The sequence below is a fragment of the Nomascus leucogenys genome, chromosome 25, assembly GCF_006542625.1.
Source record: "Nomascus leucogenys isolate Asia chromosome 25, Asia_NLE_v1, whole genome shotgun sequence".
In the NCBI taxonomy this organism is placed as follows: Eukaryota; Metazoa; Chordata; class Mammalia; order Primates; family Hylobatidae; genus Nomascus; species Nomascus leucogenys.
In genome coordinates, this window is record NC_044405.1 from 7,834,569 (window position 1) to 7,855,634 (window position 21,066).

The window sequence follows — 21,066 nt, forward strand, 5'->3', positions numbered from 1 at the left end:
AGAGACAGGGTCTCACTTTGTTGTCCAGGCTGGCATGCAGTGGAGTGCAGATCACATTGATACTGAATGTTGATAGTGAATTCACAAGGATACTTATGAAATAGCCTAAAAAATTAGGCAATGAACATAGAAAAAGGAAAGTTGGGTTGCTTTAGGGACAGTCAACTTGGAGGATATACATCCTAGCAGAAAGTGAAAAAAAAAATAACAGTAGAAAAAAATTTTAACAATGGTGTAACGTGATATGCAGATTTTTGCTTCAACAAATCACACTATATATGAAATATGTATAGTAGTCAGAATAATGCATCCATAAGATCCAACCCTGGATGACTCTTCCTTTCTCATGATCTATTCAAAAATCTGCCCACCCTTTGTGTAAACCTGTACACAATGTCGTAATAGCTCATCTGTTTCTTACCCACTGTTAATGAATCCTCACTAATGGTTTCTTACCCACTGTTAATGAATCCTCACTAATGGTTTCCAAGACAGAGAAGCTAATAATATAATCACAGTTGTAAAATACTTTTTCTGGCTTGCATAAAAACTATTGTATAGAATTATGGAACTTGGTGACTTTTCCTCTGCAATACTAGCAAGATTATTAGATGGACAAGTATCTAATAAGTGGCCATGAGACTAATCCTAGCTGTATCTAATAATTTCAAATATGACAGGTGTTCTTCAAGTCGAATTGTTAGAAATTATTTTCTTAAATTAAAAATGTAGCTGTACATTCTGGCAAGAAACACATCCTCTGGCAAAGTGAGCGTATTCACTGTTAGAACCAGAGTCCTACACACTGCAGGAATGTGTAGATACACGTCTTAGGATATTGAATTGCTTAGTATTCTTCACATTAGGGAAGATTCGTAACTTAATCATGTTTGCCAATTAAAATTGGAAAATTGTTCAGGGTAGAGGGGAGGTTAGACACAAGCCTGCCTTACAGGTTTCATGAGCCATAAGGGACAGCACTTGTATGGCAAAAAACCCTAAGCCTAGAATTTAATTTACAGTGATCACCTGTGGTTAATCCCCATAGATGCTAAGCAGATGCACTTTCAAGCTCTGCCTGTAGGAAAGCAAGACATCTGTCATTATTTTGTTATAAGGTAAGAGGGTTGAGGGATTGAGATAGAGCAGAGAACATTTAATTGAAGACAATACACTTCAGAATTAAAATTATTTCTAGTAACAATATTTGGATACTTTTATTCACAATTAAACTGATTTGAAGCAATTAGACAAGACGCCTGCTAAGACTTCTTTAATAAACTTTATGTTAACAGAATTTCGGATTTACAGAAAGGCTGCAAGGTGAGTAGAGAGAGCTCCCAGTCTCCACTGTCATTAACATCGTGCATTAGTAAGATCATTTGTCACAATTAATCAAATATTATTGAATTTCTCATTAACTACAGTCAATATTATGTTCACATGTTTATCATTTTTAATCTCTTGTTCTTTCTTCTGTTCTGGTATCCCATCCAGGTTGCCATACTTCATTTAATGACCATTATCCCCTTAGGCACCTCTAGAAGATGAGTGTGTCTCACACATTCCTTGTTTTTGATGATCTTGACAGTTCTGAGGAGTACTGGTCAGATATTTTGTAAACTCTCCATCAATTCAGATTCATCTGGTGTTTTTCTTATGATTAGACTAGGATTTTTGCGAAAAAATCACAAAGGTAAAGTGCCATGTTTATCATATCACCAACATGATATCATTTTTTTATGCTATCCTTGATCACCCGGCTGAGAGAGTGCTTGTAAAATTACTTTTCTCTTCCTCTTTTTTATATCATGCCTTTTAGAGGTAAGTCACTATGCACAGCCCAACCTTTTCAGGGGTGGAGACCTTAAGTCCTTCAAGTTAATTATATTAGCAAGGACACCAATAGCTTGATATTCGGAGCCTTTGATTGTACAATTAATAAGCAACCCCCAGGACACCAAACCTACATTCACCCCCCAGGAAGATATTCCCCAATATCCTCTTACTCTGACTGGGGCAAATTACTCTACAAGGAAAATTTCCCAAGGGGACAGCCAAAATGCACTGAGGACCATGCAAAAGGGAATTACTTCTGAGGTGTGGTGTCCTGCTTAGTGACATTTGTTAAATACTTTGAATAAGGCCTACTGTTTCCTCTTCCACCTTTCTTCAAATCAGATTTTTATTGTTATTCTATTCCAAATTCAATGGTTTTTGACATGGGGAGTGTAAACTTATCTTTTAGTTATCTAAACTAAATGTCCATACTGGAACTTCCTGTATATTATCCATTGTTCATTAACAATTAATGACATTGTAATTTAGTAGGGAAGGGTTGTTTGTTTTGTTTTTGTTTGTTTATTTTTTGCTGGAGATGGGAAGAGTTTGTATCATTTGTGAGAAGCGAGTGCATGGATATCTGGCCACAGAAATCAATGCAAAAATAAAAGACATTGTCACCATCTGTTCTTTCATAGTAACAGAACTTTTATTCTAGACACAGTATTGCCCAGAAAAAAAAAAATCACATTCCTTTCACTTCTAAGGAATTAGGTGTGTTCATGGAGCGAAATTCTCTTCAATAAGAAATGTACGCTGGTGGGAATGTAACTTGCTACAGCCACACAAAAAACCGTAGACAAATTTCTCAAAAAAAAAGAAAATAAAACTATCATGTGATCCAACAACCCTTCTTCTGATTATACATACAAAAGAAATGACATCAGTATTTTGGAGAGATATCTACATTCTCATGTTTATTACAGCGTTGTTCACAATAGCCAAGATATGAAAGCAAAGTGTTCATCAATGGATGAACGAATTTAGAAAACGTGGTGCATATGCATAATGGAATAGTATTCAGCCTTTAAAAAGAAGGAAATCCTGCCATTTGAAACAATGTAGATGAACCTGAGGACACTACGTTGAGTGAAATAAGCCAGGCACAGAAAAAAAATCTTGCATGGTCCCACTTACAGTTGAAAGATTAAAAAGTTGAACTCATAGAAGCAGAGTTAGAAGAGTGGTTAGGAGAGGATGGGGATGGAGTGGGTTAGGGAGATGTTCATGAATAATACAGAATTTCCATTGGATATGAAGAATAAGTTTAAGAGATCTATTATACAACATGATTACTCTAGTTAATAATAATATATTGCATCTTGAAAATGACTAAGGGAAGCTGGGCGCGGTGGCTCACGCTTGTAATCCCAGCACTTTGGGAGGCCGAGGCGGGCGGATCACGAGGTCAGGAGATTGAGACCATGGTGAAACACCGTCTCTACTAAAAATACAAAAAATTAGCCGGGCGTGGTGGCGGGCACCTGTAGTCCCAGCTACTCGGAGAGGCTGAGGCAGGAGAATGGCGTGAACCCAGGAGGCGGAGCTTGCAGTGAGCCGAGATTGCGCTACTGCACTCCAGCCTGGGCGACAGAGCAAGACTCCGTCTCAAAAAAAAAAAAAAAAGAAAAAGAAAATGACTAAGGGAGAATTTGTGTTCTCACCACAAAAAATAAGTGTATGAGATAATGCATGTGTTAATTAGATTAATTTAGCCATTCTGCAATGCATACATTTTCAAAACATAATGTTGTACATGATAAATATGTATAATATTTTCAATTAAATAAATAAAATGTTTTAAAAATGTAACATGTACAGTTTAAGGGTTAGGTCATAAAGGAAAAGAATTTAACTCCTACCCTTGACTTCCCTGCTTTCTTTCTGTCTGAAATGGAGATGTATTTTTGAGTCATTTTTGAATATGTAAATTAAAACGTCTGCGTTTTTCATTTAAATGATTCAAGTTGAATTTATGTGACTTGCAGCTTCTTTTCTATATCAATAAAATAATGTTTTGGCTATAACAGAATGCACAGCTAATTGTGACTCATAAAATAACCACATTCAGTTATCTCACATAACCAGAAGTCTAATTATTAGCTGTTTTGGGTTGGTTCAGAGCCCCGGTAAGCCCTAGAGGACCCAGATTCTTGCTCACCATTCTTCTATCTTCCTTGTAGTGGCAATATCTTCCCTCATAGTATAAACTGAAATGTCTTGTCTCTAAGAATTGTATCCAAATATGACAGCATTTGAAGCAGGAAGGAAAAGAATGAAGAACAAAGTTTTCTTCTTTTAATACCTTCATTTATTAAAGTGGAAATATTTTTCCAAATCCCTCACTACTCCAAATAGTCTTCCCTGAAAGCTCATGGAAGAGAACTGAGTTGTTTTGGTCACTCCTATTCAAAATATGAGGAAGATACACTTCAACAATCTTCAGTCTCTGTCAGTCTCTGTTAGAGAAGGTTGATTTTGGACAGAAAAGTACAAATGAGAAGGCAAATGGCTGCTAGGGAGACAAGTATCTGTTCCTATATTTTAGTGTACTTTTCTGTAAGAAAGTCCTTTATAGTTCAGATAGTCAAAGACATGGAAAAATGTCAAATGAAGATGATGACTCCTCATTTCTACAAATTCCCTGAAACTTCCCTTTCTATATACTCAAGAGATGAAGTTTGGTGTACAGATAGTTCCATCACCCAGGAAGTGAGCATAGTATCTAATAGGTAAGTTTTCAGCCCACACCCCCTCCCTCCTTTTCCCTTCTAGTAAATCCCAGTGTCTATTCTTACCATCTTTTTGTCCATGTGTATTCAATGTCTAGCTCCCATTTATAAGTGAGAATATGTGGTATTTGGTCTTCCATTCCTTCATTAATTCACTTAGGATAATGGCCTCCAGCTGCAACCATGTTGCTGCAAAGGACACGACTTCATTTTTTATGGCTGTTTAGTATTCCATATTATATATGTGCCATATTTTCTTTATCCAGTCCATCATGGATGAGCATCTAGGTTGATTCCACGTCTTTGCCGTTGTGAATACTGCAGAGATGAACATACAGGTCATGTGTCTTTTTGGTAGAACTATTTTTCTTTGGGTTTATACCCAATAATGGGATGACTAGATCAAATGGTGGTTCTGTTTCAAGTTCTTTGTGAAGCCTCCAGACTGCTTTTACAGTGGCTGAACTAATTTACTTTCCCATCAACAGTATGTAAGTGTTCCCTTTTCTCCACAGCCTGGCCAGCATGTTATTTTTTGACTTCTTAATAATCACCACTCTAACTGAGTGAGATGGTAGTTCATTGTGGTTTTGAATTGCATTTCTTTTATGATTAGTAATATTGAGCATTTTTGCATATGTTGATTGGCTGCCTATATATCTTCTTTTGAGAAATGTCTTTTGCCCATTTTATAATTTGGTTACTTGGTTTTTGCTTGTTGATTTCTTTAAATTCCTTGCAGATTCTGGATATTAGACTTTTGTTGGATGCATAGTTTGCAAATATTTTATCCCATACTGTAAATTGTCTGTTTACTCTGTTGGTAATTTATTTTGCTGTGCAGAAGCTCTTTAGTATAATTAGGTCCTCTTTGTCAATTTTGTTTTCGTTGCAATTGCTTTTGGGGACTTGGCCATCAATTATTTATCAAAGCTGATGTCAAGTGGGCATTTCCTTCATTTTCTTTTAGAAATTTTTGTAGTTTGAGGTCTTACATTTAATTATTTAACCCATCTTGAGTTAATTTTTGTATATGGTGAAAGTTAGGATTCCAGTTTCAATCTTCTGCATGTTGTTAGCCAGTTATTCCAGCACCATCTATTGAATAGGGAGTCCTTTCCCTATACAGTAACATGATGTGCAGGTTTGTAGTCTAGGAGTAATAGTTCATACCATGTAGCCTAGGTGTATAGTAAGATATATCATATGGGTTTGTGTTGGTACACTTTATGATTTTTGCGCAACAATGAAATCCCTGATGATGCATTTACTATATGAATACTAAGGCAGGTATTAAAAATTATATATTTAATAAACAATGTACCTAACAGGGTTTCTATAAGAACCAGTTGGCATAGTCAAATCTGAATTTTGAGCACAGTTTATTGAATGTAAACAAGGCATATATGACTGTTCTGTGACCTGAGCTCAGTAGCAGTCGAGAGACACCGAACCACAACACTTGAGGAAAGGAAGCAGTGATAATAATGTGATAGAAGAAAATTATGGAATAGAGGTTCCCTGGAGAGCAGCAGTGACATTGAATTAATTGTACTGTTCAAATCAACCTCACAGAAAAGGGATCAGGGGAATGAATACCCTGACCTACTATCTTCCCTCTTTTTTCCTCTAACTCAAGAGCATCTAGTAGACTGAGACAAACTAGAACAGCAGGACACAATGGAGCCCATTGATTCATATATTAGAGGTCAGCTTCATGTAGTAGATAACAGAGTTGAAAAGTCTGGAGAGTGAATCTAAAAGAGCAAAGGAAAGGTAGCCTGCACAACAAGCAAAACATCCCCATGGAAAGAAGTTCAAAGGGAGAAACATACTTGTTTTGACACAAGCTTGGTATTTCAGTTCACTGATCCGGATGTAGCCACCATAGATAGCCAACATACAAACACTAAGAAAATTGCCTTTATTTATTTATTTTTATTTTTTTTTTTTGAGACAGAGTCTCGCTCTGTCGCCCAGGCTGGAGTGCAGTAGCGCAATCTCGGCTCACTGCAAGCTCTGCCTCCCGGGTTCACGCCATTCTCCTGCCTCAGCCTCTCCGAGTAGCTGGGACTACAGGCGCCCGCCACCACGCCCAGCTAATTTTTTTGTATTTTTAGTAGAGATGGGGTTTCACTGTGGTCTCGATCTCCTGACCTCGTGATCCGCCCGCCTCGGCCTCCCAAAGTGCTGGGATTACAAGTGTGAGCCACCGTGCCCGGCCAGAAAATTGCCTTTAGATTTTTGTTTTAACAATGGTAAGAGTTGATGGTTCTAAGAAGTAAATGAACTTAGACAGACAACACAGGATTCGAGATATATCACTAGACTAGGGGGGCGTGGGTGGGGTGTGGGGAGTATTATATTTGTAGGATTGGGAAGATCTTTGCTAAGAATTTGGATTTATATGTATCAAATATGAATTAATTAATTGTATAGCAAGGCTTGCTTCAGGCCCATATTCTTTCACTAATGTAATTTAATTAGAATGATCTTGCTGATTCTTTAACTCTTGTTGTATGCTTTATCTCTTTATACTAACACATTATACCCTGCCAAACTCAGAATCTTTTTTTTTTCCGATGATGGTTTAGAAGTTACACCTAGTTCTTCTACTCTCTTAGTTTTTACCTTTAACTCATATATCTCAATAAGTATTTTTATAATTACTGCCTCCAGCCTCTGGCTGTTAAATAAGACACTGTTAGCAAATTTTAACCACTTAGGAAACACTTTTTCACATTGTCCTTATTGATTTTATTTAGAAATTAAATTCGAATGGTTTGGTCACTATTATCGTTTTCACATGTCACAGTTAACTTGCTAATGTATTTTGGTCTTTTATTGTAGTCATCTTTATTGGCGGCATACTGCTTTCATAGAGGTTGCCATTTACCAAAATACGTCTTGCAGATTTAAAGTGAGGGGTGTGTGGTATGTGAGTCCTCTTCATAGTTACTTATCCACATCAATTATGAATGACGGTGCACCTGGATGGATAATTTTTGGTGACATTTATCTTTTTTGATGTCATTCTTAAACTTTTTTTTTTTTTTTTTTTTTTTTTGAGATGGAGTCTCACTCTGTTACCCAGGCTGGAGTGTAGTGGCACAATCTTGGCTCACCGCAACCTCTGCTGCCTGAGTTCAAGCGATTCTCCTTCCTCAGCCTCCTGAGTAGCTGGGACTACAGGCGCCTGCCACCATGCCTGGCTAATTTTTATATTTTTAGTAGAGACGGCGTTTCACCATGTTGGCCAGGCTGATCTTGAACTCCTCATCTCGTGAGCCACACACCTCGGCCTCCCAAAGTGCTGGGATTACAAGCGTGAGCCACCACGCTGGGCCAACTTTTTTTCAGTGACCCTGCCATACATTAATGATTAAAAACTTATGTCAATCTCATTAACATCTCCAAAATTTCTTTTTCTTTTTATCTGGGAGTTCCTATAATTTTCCTTTTAATTATAACTGGTCTTCCATTTTACTGCAAAAGGCCTCAGAGTGGTTTTATTTGTAGTTATATTTTGGCATTCTCAATCTGAGACTTCTTAGCATTTTAAAATGCTAAGAAGAGCATAATTAATTTTTATCTTCATATACTGTTTCTTTGAGATTTCCTCTATTATCCTGTGAAAATCCTACTAAACATGTGTTGCAGTTCCTAAATCTTCCTTATTTTTATTTTTTGGCTAATTACTTTTCTTGTGTTGCTTTCTGGGCAAATTCCTCAGAACTGTCTCTAGATGCACTCATTATTTCTTTACTATATGTGGCCTATAATTCCTTCCACTCATTAATTTTTTTTAATTCAATGATTACATTTTCTCATATTTCTGGTAAGTCAATCTTATAACCACATGAATTTATTTAATATATCTCTTTTTATAATTTTATTCCTTTTATTAATGGGATTCCATTTTTTATCCCTATGAGATATCTAAAAAAATTACAATAAAGTCATTTTAAGTTTCTTTGTTATGATCTGAATGCTTGTCCTTCCCACCCCCCCAACCCATATTCAGATGGTGAAATCCTAACCCACAGCTATCATGATTGGGAAACATCCTTTATAAGATAGGCCCAAGGGAGCTCTTTCACCCATTCCGCTAAGTGAGGACACATATAGAAGGTATTGTTTTCATAAACCGAGAAAAGGGCCTTTGCCAAACACCAAATCTGCTGGCACCTTGATCTTCGACTTTCCCGCCTCTAGCATTACGAAAATACATTTCTGTCATTTATAAACTACTCGTTTTATGATGTTTTATTATAGCAGCCTAAAAGGACTAAAAAATCCTCTATTATTTTCAATTTATCTACTCTAAATTCACCTTTCAATTGATTTAGTTTGCTATCCTTATTAATAGCAGTTTGAGTTTCCAGGTTTTGGTTTACAAGTTAGTACCAAGTTGGGGGTTGTTTATATTTTTATGTTTTTCTCTCTTTATTTTTGTGTACTCACCCCTTCCTATAATGTGGTTTTGTGTGTTATAAATTTCTTCTAACCAGAAACAGAAAGATCTAATTTAGTTGGTTCAGAATCCCTGTTCCACAGTGACATTGGTACATAATATAAACAACGTGGTGATTAGCTGCATGGCTATATCTGCTTCGTTCCACTTCATTAGGTGTGAACTCTATTTATAACCCAAGCCAAAACAGCCATCACAACTTTTTTTTTTTTTTTGCCTCCTTGCAAAGTAAGAAACCAGGCTCATGTCTTGATTTCAAAAAGTCAGCAATGTGCTCCATTTCAGGAAAGCCTTTTAATACCTACTACACCCAAAGATACCTCATTTTCTTCTTCCTCTGCTTGTTTTCTGACTCTGATACTAGCAGTCCCGCATATTTAAACCTGCTTAGTGCTGTGTGTTTATATTCTTTTTGGTCCTACAAGACATGTGGTGTAAGCTTAGATTCTTCTAATATCATTATGCACTTAGAGTGGGGCAGAGGGTGGTGGATCTCAAATCATAACCCTTGATTCATTGTTTAATGACTGATATTTTTGTTCCCATTTATAATTATTTGTATGTATAGATATAGATATGAAGAAATGAATATGTTGTTTCACTGATGGAGAGAAAATAATTTAATAAATAAAATGTGTATTGCTTTGTTTTCTTTTATAGATAGGTGAAGCATTTACTCTTGGCAACTCTGCTACTTAATCCTGTGCATTAGATGATATATGAGACATAGCTCCTATAATGAATAAGTTGTTAATTACAGAGATGTACAGATTAAATTAGAGAGAATGTATTGCATTTGGCAATGTAATGACTATAATAAATATTTAAAGTAATGCACTACATATTTTAATAGTGCCAGAACTTTTTTTATAGTGCTGAAGCAATTATCTGTAGGTAACTCCAATTAGGTCACCTGGGTCATCACCTTGACATGCAGGGTGTTCTCTACAGTATATTCTTAGAACATTTTCCAGCTGTAAATGATGTAAGCTGTAGTTCTTCATAAATGACTTCATAGCCAAAGTAAAGCTTCTTTTATTTAATAGTGCTCGCAGTGAGTCAAGTAATATTATAGAAATATGCAGACTGTATTTTCGTCTTTCATTATAAGAAGGGATGAGTGCACACAAAGTTACACAGATCAGCTAAATAGTTATGGCTACCAGCATACAATCAGATTTGGAAGTATGTCATAAGATCAGTCTTAAGATCACCTTCCATATCTAGGGAAGAGAAAGGTTGCTGTCTACTCTCTGAAGGTTTGATAATTGATTCCACAAAATAAACTGACAGTGGTGAACTCAAAAGCATCTGAGACAGGTTTCAATCAATTTAGAAAGTTTATTTTGCTGAGGCTAAGGATGAACAGGTGACAAAGCCTCAAGAGGTCCTGAGGACATATGGCCCAAAGTGGTTGGGGTACAGCTTACTTTTATGCTTTTTAGGGAGACATAATATGTCAATCAATACCTGTATGATACTCATTGGTTTGATCCAGAGATGTGGGACAACTCAAAGCGGGGGCATCTAGGTTACAGATAAATTTAGAAATGTTCTGAAAGGCAATTTATTAAGTTATTTTCTAAAGATCTGGAATAAATAGAAAGGAATATCTGGGTAATGATGATAAAGGGTTGTAGAGACCAAAGTTTTATCATGCAGAAGAAGCCTCCAGGTAGTAGGCTTCAGAGAGCAGAGAATGTAAATATTTCTTACCAGGTTTAACTTATGTGGTGACGTCAATGCTGGTTGGCTTCTCCTGAATTCCAAAAAGGAGGTGAGTATATTAAGGCATATCTAAACCCCCTTCCCATCATGGCTTGAACTGGATTCAGGTTAACCTTGGAATGCCTTTGGCCAGGAGGAGGGTTCCATTTAGATGGTTGGGGGGCCTTAGAATTTTATGTTTGGTTTACACAGTAGACAGATTAACAGAAGAAAAAAACATGCATGAGAGTTCCACAAAATGTGTGACTCAAAGAAATGTCAGATGATTGAAGTTTATACAGCATCCTTAGCTACAGAAAGGAATGGGGGCCTGGAGCTTCTGTGGGTGTTGATGGTGACACGCAGGACAAACAAAGGTTGTCTGTTATTCAGATAGAAAGTCTCTCAGGTAATAATTGGTCTCATAAGAGCCCATCAGAAGAACAGGTGATACTCTGTGACAAGGTGTGTCTGTGTGTGGTATCTCCTCTGAGTTAATCTTCTCTGGTTAATGAGATTCTTGAGAAGGAAGCTCATGAAAATTGAGTTCCTTTTTGAACGATCAGTATTTAGATAGGTAAAGGAAGTTCAGAGAGAGTTCCTCTCCATGCTTTGGGAGGCAAACAAAGGAGGCCAGGAAAAGTTCAGCAAGATATTGGTTATCGTTTAGCTTAAAGCACTCAACATGCCGAAGCACTATACTTTGGAATATCATTTTTTTGAGCCCCAATACAATTTCTCACATCTGAAAAAGAAAAATGAAATTCTAAGCCCCTCAACTGACTGAATGACTCCCTCCTGGCTAAGGGGACCCCAGAGAAACTTTGCAAGCTGAGTTCCCTGCCATGGTAGGATGGGACTACAGACACTTCTCATTACAGCCGCTCCCTCACTAACTGCCATTAGGCATTCTTCCCTAAGGGATAAACCAAAATCAGTCCTTTCAAAACACTCCACCCTGATAATGTTAATTACTAGCTTATCTTTCCAGGTATAGAACAAAGACAAGATGAGATTCATCATTCCTTCACCTCTCTCTGAGACGTCTGCTTTCACTGTTCCCTTTTTCTTCAAACATTCAACTTATCTTGTAAAATGTGGACGTAACGAGCATTAACTAAAGTCTCACAAATATGTAATTATACACCTCACATCCCTTTCTAAGCAAAAAAGTATAAATTCCAAACCTCCTGGGATCCTTTTGGAAAAAAGCAGCCACCAATGTGTCCCTGACTCGCATTTTTCCCAGATGGACCCTCAAGCAGGCTCAATAAACCTCCATTGATTGAGACACCAGCCTCAATTACTCATTTTGATGTGACATCCTTCATAAAACATCTCCAATATGTGGTAATTCAATTTGAGCATCCTCATTTTCAAATCAAATCAAATGCCACAGTAGGGGACAAACTGATCCATGGGAGTGGGGTGGGGATAATTATTAGAAAGCTTTTCCAAATTGTGACATGACTTTTCTCATCACAGCTATGCCAGACAGCATCCAAATCTTTATACAAAATGCCATGTTTTCAAATATGTACCCCAAATTGTTGCTGTTAAGTGTTTTTTCTCTGCATTTACTATCATCCATGCCCCCCAACAATTTCTTAAATACTACAGCTTTACTTGTCTTCATTATTCTGCATGTACTTCTAGAGGAGAGGTAATGTAGTACATCATCATTTTCTTAAATGCATTTCATCAAGAACTTAAGGTAATATTTCAGATGAAAATAATCAGCACAGAAAAAAGTGTGCCTATTATCTTCTTTGCCTTATGCACTGCAATTTATTAAACTTTCCAAACCTTCCCTAATTTGGAACATTTAGGATTTTCATTACTTATTTTTTCTAGGTACCCAAGACTCAACTAGTTGATGCTGAGTTTGCAATCTTTGACATTGTCATTATGAAGCTCTAGCTAGTCTGGGGTCTAGACTTAACTTTCTCCTCTTAAATATTCAGTCCATATTTTTTCATCTTCATTTGGCTTCCCATCATTTCTCAAAGATATTTGACATAACTTTAATTAACTCTTTTTGAAGTTTGTTCATTGCCCTGAGATGTAATTTGTCTGAGCCATGAGTCAAGCTCATTTAGTAAGCTAGTTGCTCTCTTACAATTTTTCTCAATATATTTGATTGATTGTGTTAATCAATTTTTCTTCTTACCAATTGGTTTCAATCTCATTTCCAAATTACAGAGAAAATAGAAGCAAAATAACAATTAAATATCTTATTTTCTTATGTTTCAGTTTGTTTTTTGACCAGATGTATGGTGTCTGTCTTCATTTTCTTCCTCCAGTTATAGTCAAGTTAACCTGGTCCTCTCCTCTGCAGAAAAGGTGGGTCCCCGACAAAACCCCACCCTCAAGTCTGAAACCGTGACCCAAAGTGAGAACTTACACCCCTGCTTTACTGTTCTACTGTTGCCTTTTTCTTAAACCACCCATGGCCCCTCCTCCCATCCTATGCCTGTAAAAACTGGCAGAGAGGAAGGCAGCTGGACATGGAAGCCTACGATTGGATGTCAGAGAGAAGCGGCTTGACTCTAGAAAGACAGCTTGGTGGCGTAACGTCGGAGAAGAATCTGGTCAGAGATGGTCGGAATTCAGGGGAAGATTATCATCCTGCCCCGTCCCTTTTTCAGCTCCCCTTCCCATTGAAAGCCACTTTTATCAGCCATAAAATCACCTGAATTTACCATCCTTCAATTCACGCAACCTAATTTCTCTTGGACTCCGGACAAGAGCTCGGGAGACACAAGTATGGATACAAAAGGCAGAGGGCCCACTGGGCTGTTAACATTTAAGCTGTCCACGGATGGCAGAGCAAAAAAAGCAACGTTAACACTCCCTCTGGGGCTTCCGGGGTTGCAGGCACCACCCCTAGATACTGCCGCGGGGCCTGCACGGAGTTTGCTCCTGCTACCGCCCAAAAACGCTTGCCCTGACTCCTGCACCGGCTCACCTGTGCAGCAGGTCCCAGTGAGCGGAGTTCGGCCCTGCTGGCGTTGAAGCAGCTGGCTGCTTCCAGCGTTCATGCACTCCAGTTCCACGAGGAGTTGAAAACTGCAGTCTGGGTAAACGAGACACCCCTACTGAGAGTCCTGTGAAGGGGTCAGAGAAATATAATATCCTTTATCACATAGGCTATATATATTAGGTATATGTATGTGTGTGTGTGTGTGTGTGTATATATATACACATATATATATACACATACACAGTCATGTATTACATAATGACATTTTTGTCATTGACATGTCAATGTCAATGACATATTGCATGTATGATGAGAGTTATATTGTTATGGTGCTGCCCTATATACTGTCACGTTTATCTTTTATAACATATTTTTACTGTACTTTTTCTATATTTAATACACAGATAAAATGGTGTTATAGTTGCCTACAGTATTCAGTACAGTAACAAGCTGACTAGGTTTGTAGCTTAAAAGCAAAAACTATACCATATACCCTGAATGTGCAGTAGACTACACTATCTATACCTATACATATACTAGATTTGTATAAGTACACTCTGTGATGTTCAAACAATGACAAAATCACCTAAGGACACAATTTTCAGAACATATCCCTACTGTTAAGTGATACATGACTACACACACACACACACACACATACACACACACACACACACACGGAGAGAGAGAGAGAGAGAGTTACCATGGAATTTATTTCTTATGAGAGAAAGAATTGGTTCATATGATTTTGGAAGCTGACCTCTAGGGTGAGTTGGTAAACTGAGGTCCCAGGAAAGCCAATGATTTAACGTTCAACCTGAAGGCCAGCAGCCTCAAAATCTAAGATCCAGTGTTTCAGTGGGGTCTGATGTTCCAGTTTGAAGGCTGTCAGGCAGAATAAATTCCTTCTTGTTTAAGGGAGGGTCATCCTTTTGGTTTCATTCAGACCTTCAGCAGATTGGATGAGGCCCATCCACATCAGAGAGAGCAAGTGAGCTGCTTTACTCAGTCTACTGACTTAAATGTTAATGTCACCCAAAAACACCTCCACAAAAATACCCAGAATATGTATCACCAAATACCTGGGCACATATTGGCCAAGTCAAGTTGCTTTATAAAATTAACATTACAGTCCCATAAGACTAACTTTATAGATTCTTGAAATTTCTATTTTCTTTTGGTTGTGAACTATTTTTTTAACCTTTAGATGTGTTAATTAAGGACCTTTATGTTAGACATATTAATATCATCAAATCATTTCACATCTTCACTCTCATCCAACTCATTCAAAAGTATATTTACAGAGTTTAGTTTTCAAAGATCTTTAAGATATTTTAATGATACATTTAAAATTCAGACATTGTTTTTATAACTTTATTTTTTTCTAGTTAAAATCTAGGATACTTGTTCAAATCATTCTAAAATTTTGGTCCCCATAAGTCACTAATTTCAGGTTATAGTGATCTCATTTTCACTGGATTTCTACCAGGTAATTAACTTTTATTATTAAAAATTGGTCTAGTGTAATAGTAGCCCTTGTTTTTTCAATATTATGGAAAATAAAATACAAAAAGCATCAGAAATGTACTAATTAGTCAGATTACTCTAGCAGTTTGTCTTTTTTTCACTGTTATTTCCTATTCCTGTTCTAATTTGGTGAGCTTCATTAAAAACACATTACTCACTTCAGTTCATTTTACCTGTTTACGGATGTTTGACCATTATGTTATGTTCTTGCTCCTAATTCTAGTCTCCCCCTCCATCTCTCTCTCTCTTTTGTTAACCAACATCTCTCTCCTTTTCCCTCCTAAATCATAAATATCCATGGGGACAAAATTTCTTTCTGTTTTTGGGAGGGGACAAATCTACATCCAAAATAAGGAGCACCTTTGTTATCTGCTTTCTGGCTATTTTATTCTGCTGCTCATATACCATCTGTTTAGTATCCGGTATTGCATATAGCACACTTTTAATTAGCTTGTAAGTTTTTGTTTGTTTCTTTTGGCTGTCTTAGCTTATAGCCATGATTTCACTCTAAAAATGTTGACTGGCAGGCACTATTTCTTTTTCATCAGTGTGTTCCTGGTTCCAAGAAAATTGGAGGAACATATAGTGGAATCTCAGTATAAACTTGTTGAGAGAATGGATGATGCTTCCATCATGTTTTGGCAGTGACTACAGGATTAGATTTGTCTCTGGAATTTTCATTTTAGCATAAGTGTTGACTATCCTTCATGCATTTATTAGATAAATTAGATGTTATCTCTAGATAACATATGGTGACCTGGATCATAATTCCCTGTTTATATTAATAAAATCCAGATTTATAACAAAGTAGTGGAGAGAAAGAGGCTATAATAAAGAGACAGGAGACAGAGATAATTCATTTCTCCAATACAAGCAAGTCATCTTGTGGGAAAAGGAGTGAGATATTCCTGGTTTATAGTCCTTTAGTGATAAGACATGCAGTCAGCCCTCTGTATCGCCACGTTCCGCACAGCGGATTTAACCAATGGCAGATGGAAAATATTTTTTAATCTCGATAAAAAATAATACAATAATTAAAAATATTAAAAACAAAAGCAATACCATACAACAACTATTCACGTAACATTTACATTGTGTTAAGTATTATAAGTAATCTAGAGATGATTTAAAGAATATAGGAGGATGTGCATAGTTATATGGAAATACTGTGCCATTTTGTGTCAGGCACTTGAGCATCTTTAGATTTGGGTATCCCAAAGGTTCCTGGAAGCAGTCCCCCATGGATATATAGGGAACACTGTACAAAAAAATGGTTCCAGGTTTCCTCCCGCTTTGAAATGTAAACATGTCTGTCCAGGGATAACTGTATTTCTCTGGAGGTTTTTGTCTATTCAATTATCATTTAACTTCCAAGATTTTTCTTTTAGCACAGGTTTTTGTGCAAAGTTGCTTTGGCCATTCTAGATCTTTCAGATTTTCAAATACTTGTTTAGAATTAGCTTGATAACTTAAATAGCAACAAAGCCTTGATGGATTTTGTTAGGCAACAGGGGTACCTTAATGGCGCCAGTTCCGGGTTCTTCTCCCCTCCTTTACCGGGAACTGTCTGAACCCGTCAAAGGAGGGCCAAACAGAAAGAAGCATCTCCCGCCTTCCCTTGGGCCCGCCCCATGTAGGCCCAAGGGATATAAAACCCAGCACACCAGCAGCTCTCTCTCTCTTCTCTTCTCTCTCTCCCCCGCGCGACCTGACCTCTACCTCTCCAATAAAGATCTCTTGGCTGCCACCGGTGTCGTCTCTGACTAGCCTGTCGCCCTTCATTTTGGTGCCGTGACTCGGATTGGGATTTCCCACCCTTAGGTGGGACCCCAATCCCCTTCCCAGGCTCAGTCTAGACCTCCGGCCAACCTTCACCCATTTTCCTGTTTGCCGAGCTCTTGCCCACCACCGGCCTCATCTCGGTAAGTTTTCCCCTCCCGGGCCTACCTCTCAGGCAAATCGCCAGACCCTAGCCGCTCCCGTGAGGGACACATTTTGCCCGACACCCTTACGGCAGTGATAGGCCCCTATCATTCACTTCCGCCTCCGACTGCAGGGAATGGAGTTTTCTCGCTCTCCTCCTCGCGTCTCCGGCCTGGGCCCCTCTCCTTCGCTTGTTAAAATCCTGGTACCAGGTGACCCACGGCCTCCCGCCTCTCAGAGGCTCCTCAGTCCTTCCGTTTCGGTGACGATCGATCCGGAGGCTCTGACTCGCTCCGCGGCAAGCAGCCAGCAGGGGGCGCCGTGCCTAGCTCGTCGCCGTCTATTCCTTCCTCTCATTATGGGAGGCTCTGCATCCCTGCCGGCCGACTCCCCCCTACAATGTCTTTTAAATAATTTGTCGGCCCTTGGCCTCGCCTCAGACATCAAACCAAAACACATAATTAAATTTTGCACTCAAAACTGGCCCACCTATCCCCTAGACAACCAAAACAAATGGCCTCCTTATGGCTCTCTCCATCCTGATCTTCTTCGGGATCTCTACAACTACTGCGTGCAAACAGGAAAATGGGTAGAGATCCCATATATTCATGGCTTCTTCCTCCTACGGGACACACCTAACCTCTGCCTCCCTTGCGAACCCCAACAGCTCCTTGCCGCTCTTAAACTGCCAGCCCCTCTCTCTGCCCCTGACTTCGACCCAGCCGACGAGCCCCCCCCCATACCACCACCCTCCGCCCTGCCTTCCGGCCGCCAGCCCAGATCAACCAGACGCCCCTCCCAGCGGCACCTGCCCGCCCCCCACCAACTGCACCTACACCACCGCTCCTCCAAACTTCCCAGCCCCCGAAGGCTGGTGCAATGGCTCCCTACACAAGTCTATCAACTCTTCCACTGGTGGTCCCTGTGTTCCCGTCACTCTCTTTCCCCAAATCACCCTATTACCCTTCTCTGAAGGCTCATCAGCACACCGATACAAGAGAACAGTTTTCCTACCATTCATTCTTGGGCTATCCCTCACCACCTCCCTCCTAGGCTCAGGACTAGGGGCTGCCTCCCTAGGTTACAGCGTGTCTCAGTTTTCCCATCTCAAGATTCCGCTTTACAACAACGTCAAATCACATCCCTAGCAGGGGTAACACTTCAAACCGCCAAGCTCTAGATTTACTCACTGCTGAAAAAGGCGGTACTTGCATCTTCTTACAAACATTAAAACTTACATAACATTAGGAAGAAACTAATAGGGGCCAACTCGTCCCCATCATTGCGGGACACCCTAAAGACCCCCTCCTAGCCTGGATCCTCCCATTTCTAGGCCCTCTCATGGGTCCTCTTGTGCTATCCTTCCGTACCTTCTCAAATTCATGAGACAGCAAGTCTCATCCATCCAAACCTTTAACCAGCTTCTCCTTAGACATTAGCAACCCCTAGCAACCAGCGAAGAAGCGGCTGACTCCAGAGACAGACTCTGAGCGCTATGTCTCGGTTCCACCAGTTCCTAGACGATCTCCGCAAAGACTGCTGGCTCATCACAGACCCCTCCCTGCCCCTTGGCTGGCTACAAGGAACATTCATGGACTTCACAACTGAGGAGGTGTTCACATACAGCGCCCTACTGTTTGGCCTTATCCTGCTGTGCCCCATACACAACCCCCACAGTCCTCCCGAACCCCTCCCCCACGACGCCCCCCCTCAGCAGGAAGTAGTCAGATGAACTACAACGCCCGTTTCCCCACTTATTAAGAAACAAAAAAGGGAGGAATGTTAGGTAACAGGGGTACCTTAATGGCGCCGGTTCCGGGTCCTTCTCCCCTCCTTGACAGGGCACTGTCTGAACCCGCCAAAGGAGGGCCAATCAGAAAGAAGCATCTCCCACCTTCCCTTAGGCCCACCCTACGTAGGCCCAAGGGATATAAAACCCAGCACACCAGCAGCTCTCTCTCTCTCTTCTCTTCTCTCTCTCCCCCGTGCGACCTGACCTCTTCCTCTCCAATAAAGATCTCTTGGTTGCCACCGGTGTCGTCTCTGACTAGCCTTTGCCCTTCAGATTTAGAGATTGAATTGAATTTATCAACCAATCTAGTTGGGGAGTGGGGGTGGGGATTGAATGTTAACAATATTGAGACTTCTTGATCTGTGACCAAGGTATCTCTTTCCATTTCTTTGGGCCTCCTTTAATTTCATTCAGTGAAGTTTTGTAGTTTTCACTGGACAGGTAATGCACATGTTCAGTCAAATTTATCCCTAAACATTTAACATTTTGAAGCTATTATAAATAAATTTTAAATAAAATAATTCTGGTTGTTCATTGCTAGTATTTAGAAATACAATGGATAGTTGTATATTGCTCTTGTGTTCTGTAAACTTTCTAAAATCACTGGTTAGTTCTAATAGCATTGCTTTTTGTTTCCTCTTAAAGATTTTATCAAGTTCCATCAGATTTTCTTTATAGACAATTATACTTTCCACAAATAAGACAGTAAGACAATTTTCCTTTTTGCATAAATCTAGATGCCATTTATTTCTTTTCCCTGCCTTTGTTCATTGGCTAAAATATCCAGTACGTGGTGAAATGAATATCCCTCTATTGTTGCTGATCTTAGTTGGACAGCATTTAGCATCAATTTTGCCATTAAATACTAATGTTGGATGCATATTTTGCATACATTCATGTATTAATTGCTTGTTGCTCCTGTAACAAACTACCACACACTTATTCACTTAAAACAGTACAAATGTATTATCTTATAGTTGTGAAGATCAAAAGTCCTAAATGACTCTCATTGTGTTAAAAAACAAGGAGTCATCAGGACCCAAAGCTCCCATGCCCTCCTGAGGCACATCACCCTCCAGGAACTGAACGAAGGATGTGTTCTGCTATCCAGCAACTCTCCAAACCCAGTCCTTTTTGTTTTCTATGGAGGTCTCATTACATAGCATGACTGATTAAAACATTGACCATTGGTGATCAACTCGATCTTCAGTGCCAGTCTTCTCCCCAGAGGTTTAGTGTGGGGCTGAAAGTTCTAACCCTCTAATAACGCCTAGTTCTTTCTGGTGACCCCACCTCTCATCCTGAATCTGTCTAAGGGCCCCCAGCCAACAATCAACTCATTAGCATACAAAAAGAGAAACAGGGACTAAGATCAAATATGCATTTCACAAAATCACAGTTAATGTAAACATGGCTAATTATATTTTATGATTTTGAATGTAAAACAACTTTGCATTTCCAAGATAGTAATTATGGTGAAATATTCTTTTTATATATTTTTGGATTCTATTTGCTAAACTTTAAACATTTTTTGCATCTATATTCGTATACTGAACTAAAACTTTCATTTCTTACAATATGTTAGAATAATGCGGTTCTCATAGAATGACTTTCGTTATCTTCAATTTTCCGAGTTTCTGTAGAACTGCCATTATTCTTTAAATATTTGCTATCATTCTTTTGTGAAAAATTTAATAATAAAGAGGATTCTTTGTGAGAAAGTTTTTAGCTAAAATTTTACTGTTTTCAATACATATGAGATATCTAGACCACCTATTTCTACTTCAATAAAATTTGGTCTTGTCATTCAAGGAAATTGAAATATTGAACTTAATAAACTTATTTGAGTAAAGTTCTTCCTAAAGTCAACTAAAATAATTTTTCTAAAGGAGAATAACGTTTATTGGGAAACAGGGCATTTCAATATGAATACACATGCCGTATTAAATTTTGTGTGGATTTAGAAAAGTAAAGGACAAAGCTTTTAAAGGAAACATGAAGATTACATAATTGTATGGACATAATTATCCTTGGCTGCAAAGATCAATAAGATCAATAACAAGCGTGATGTCAGTTCTAGGATGAA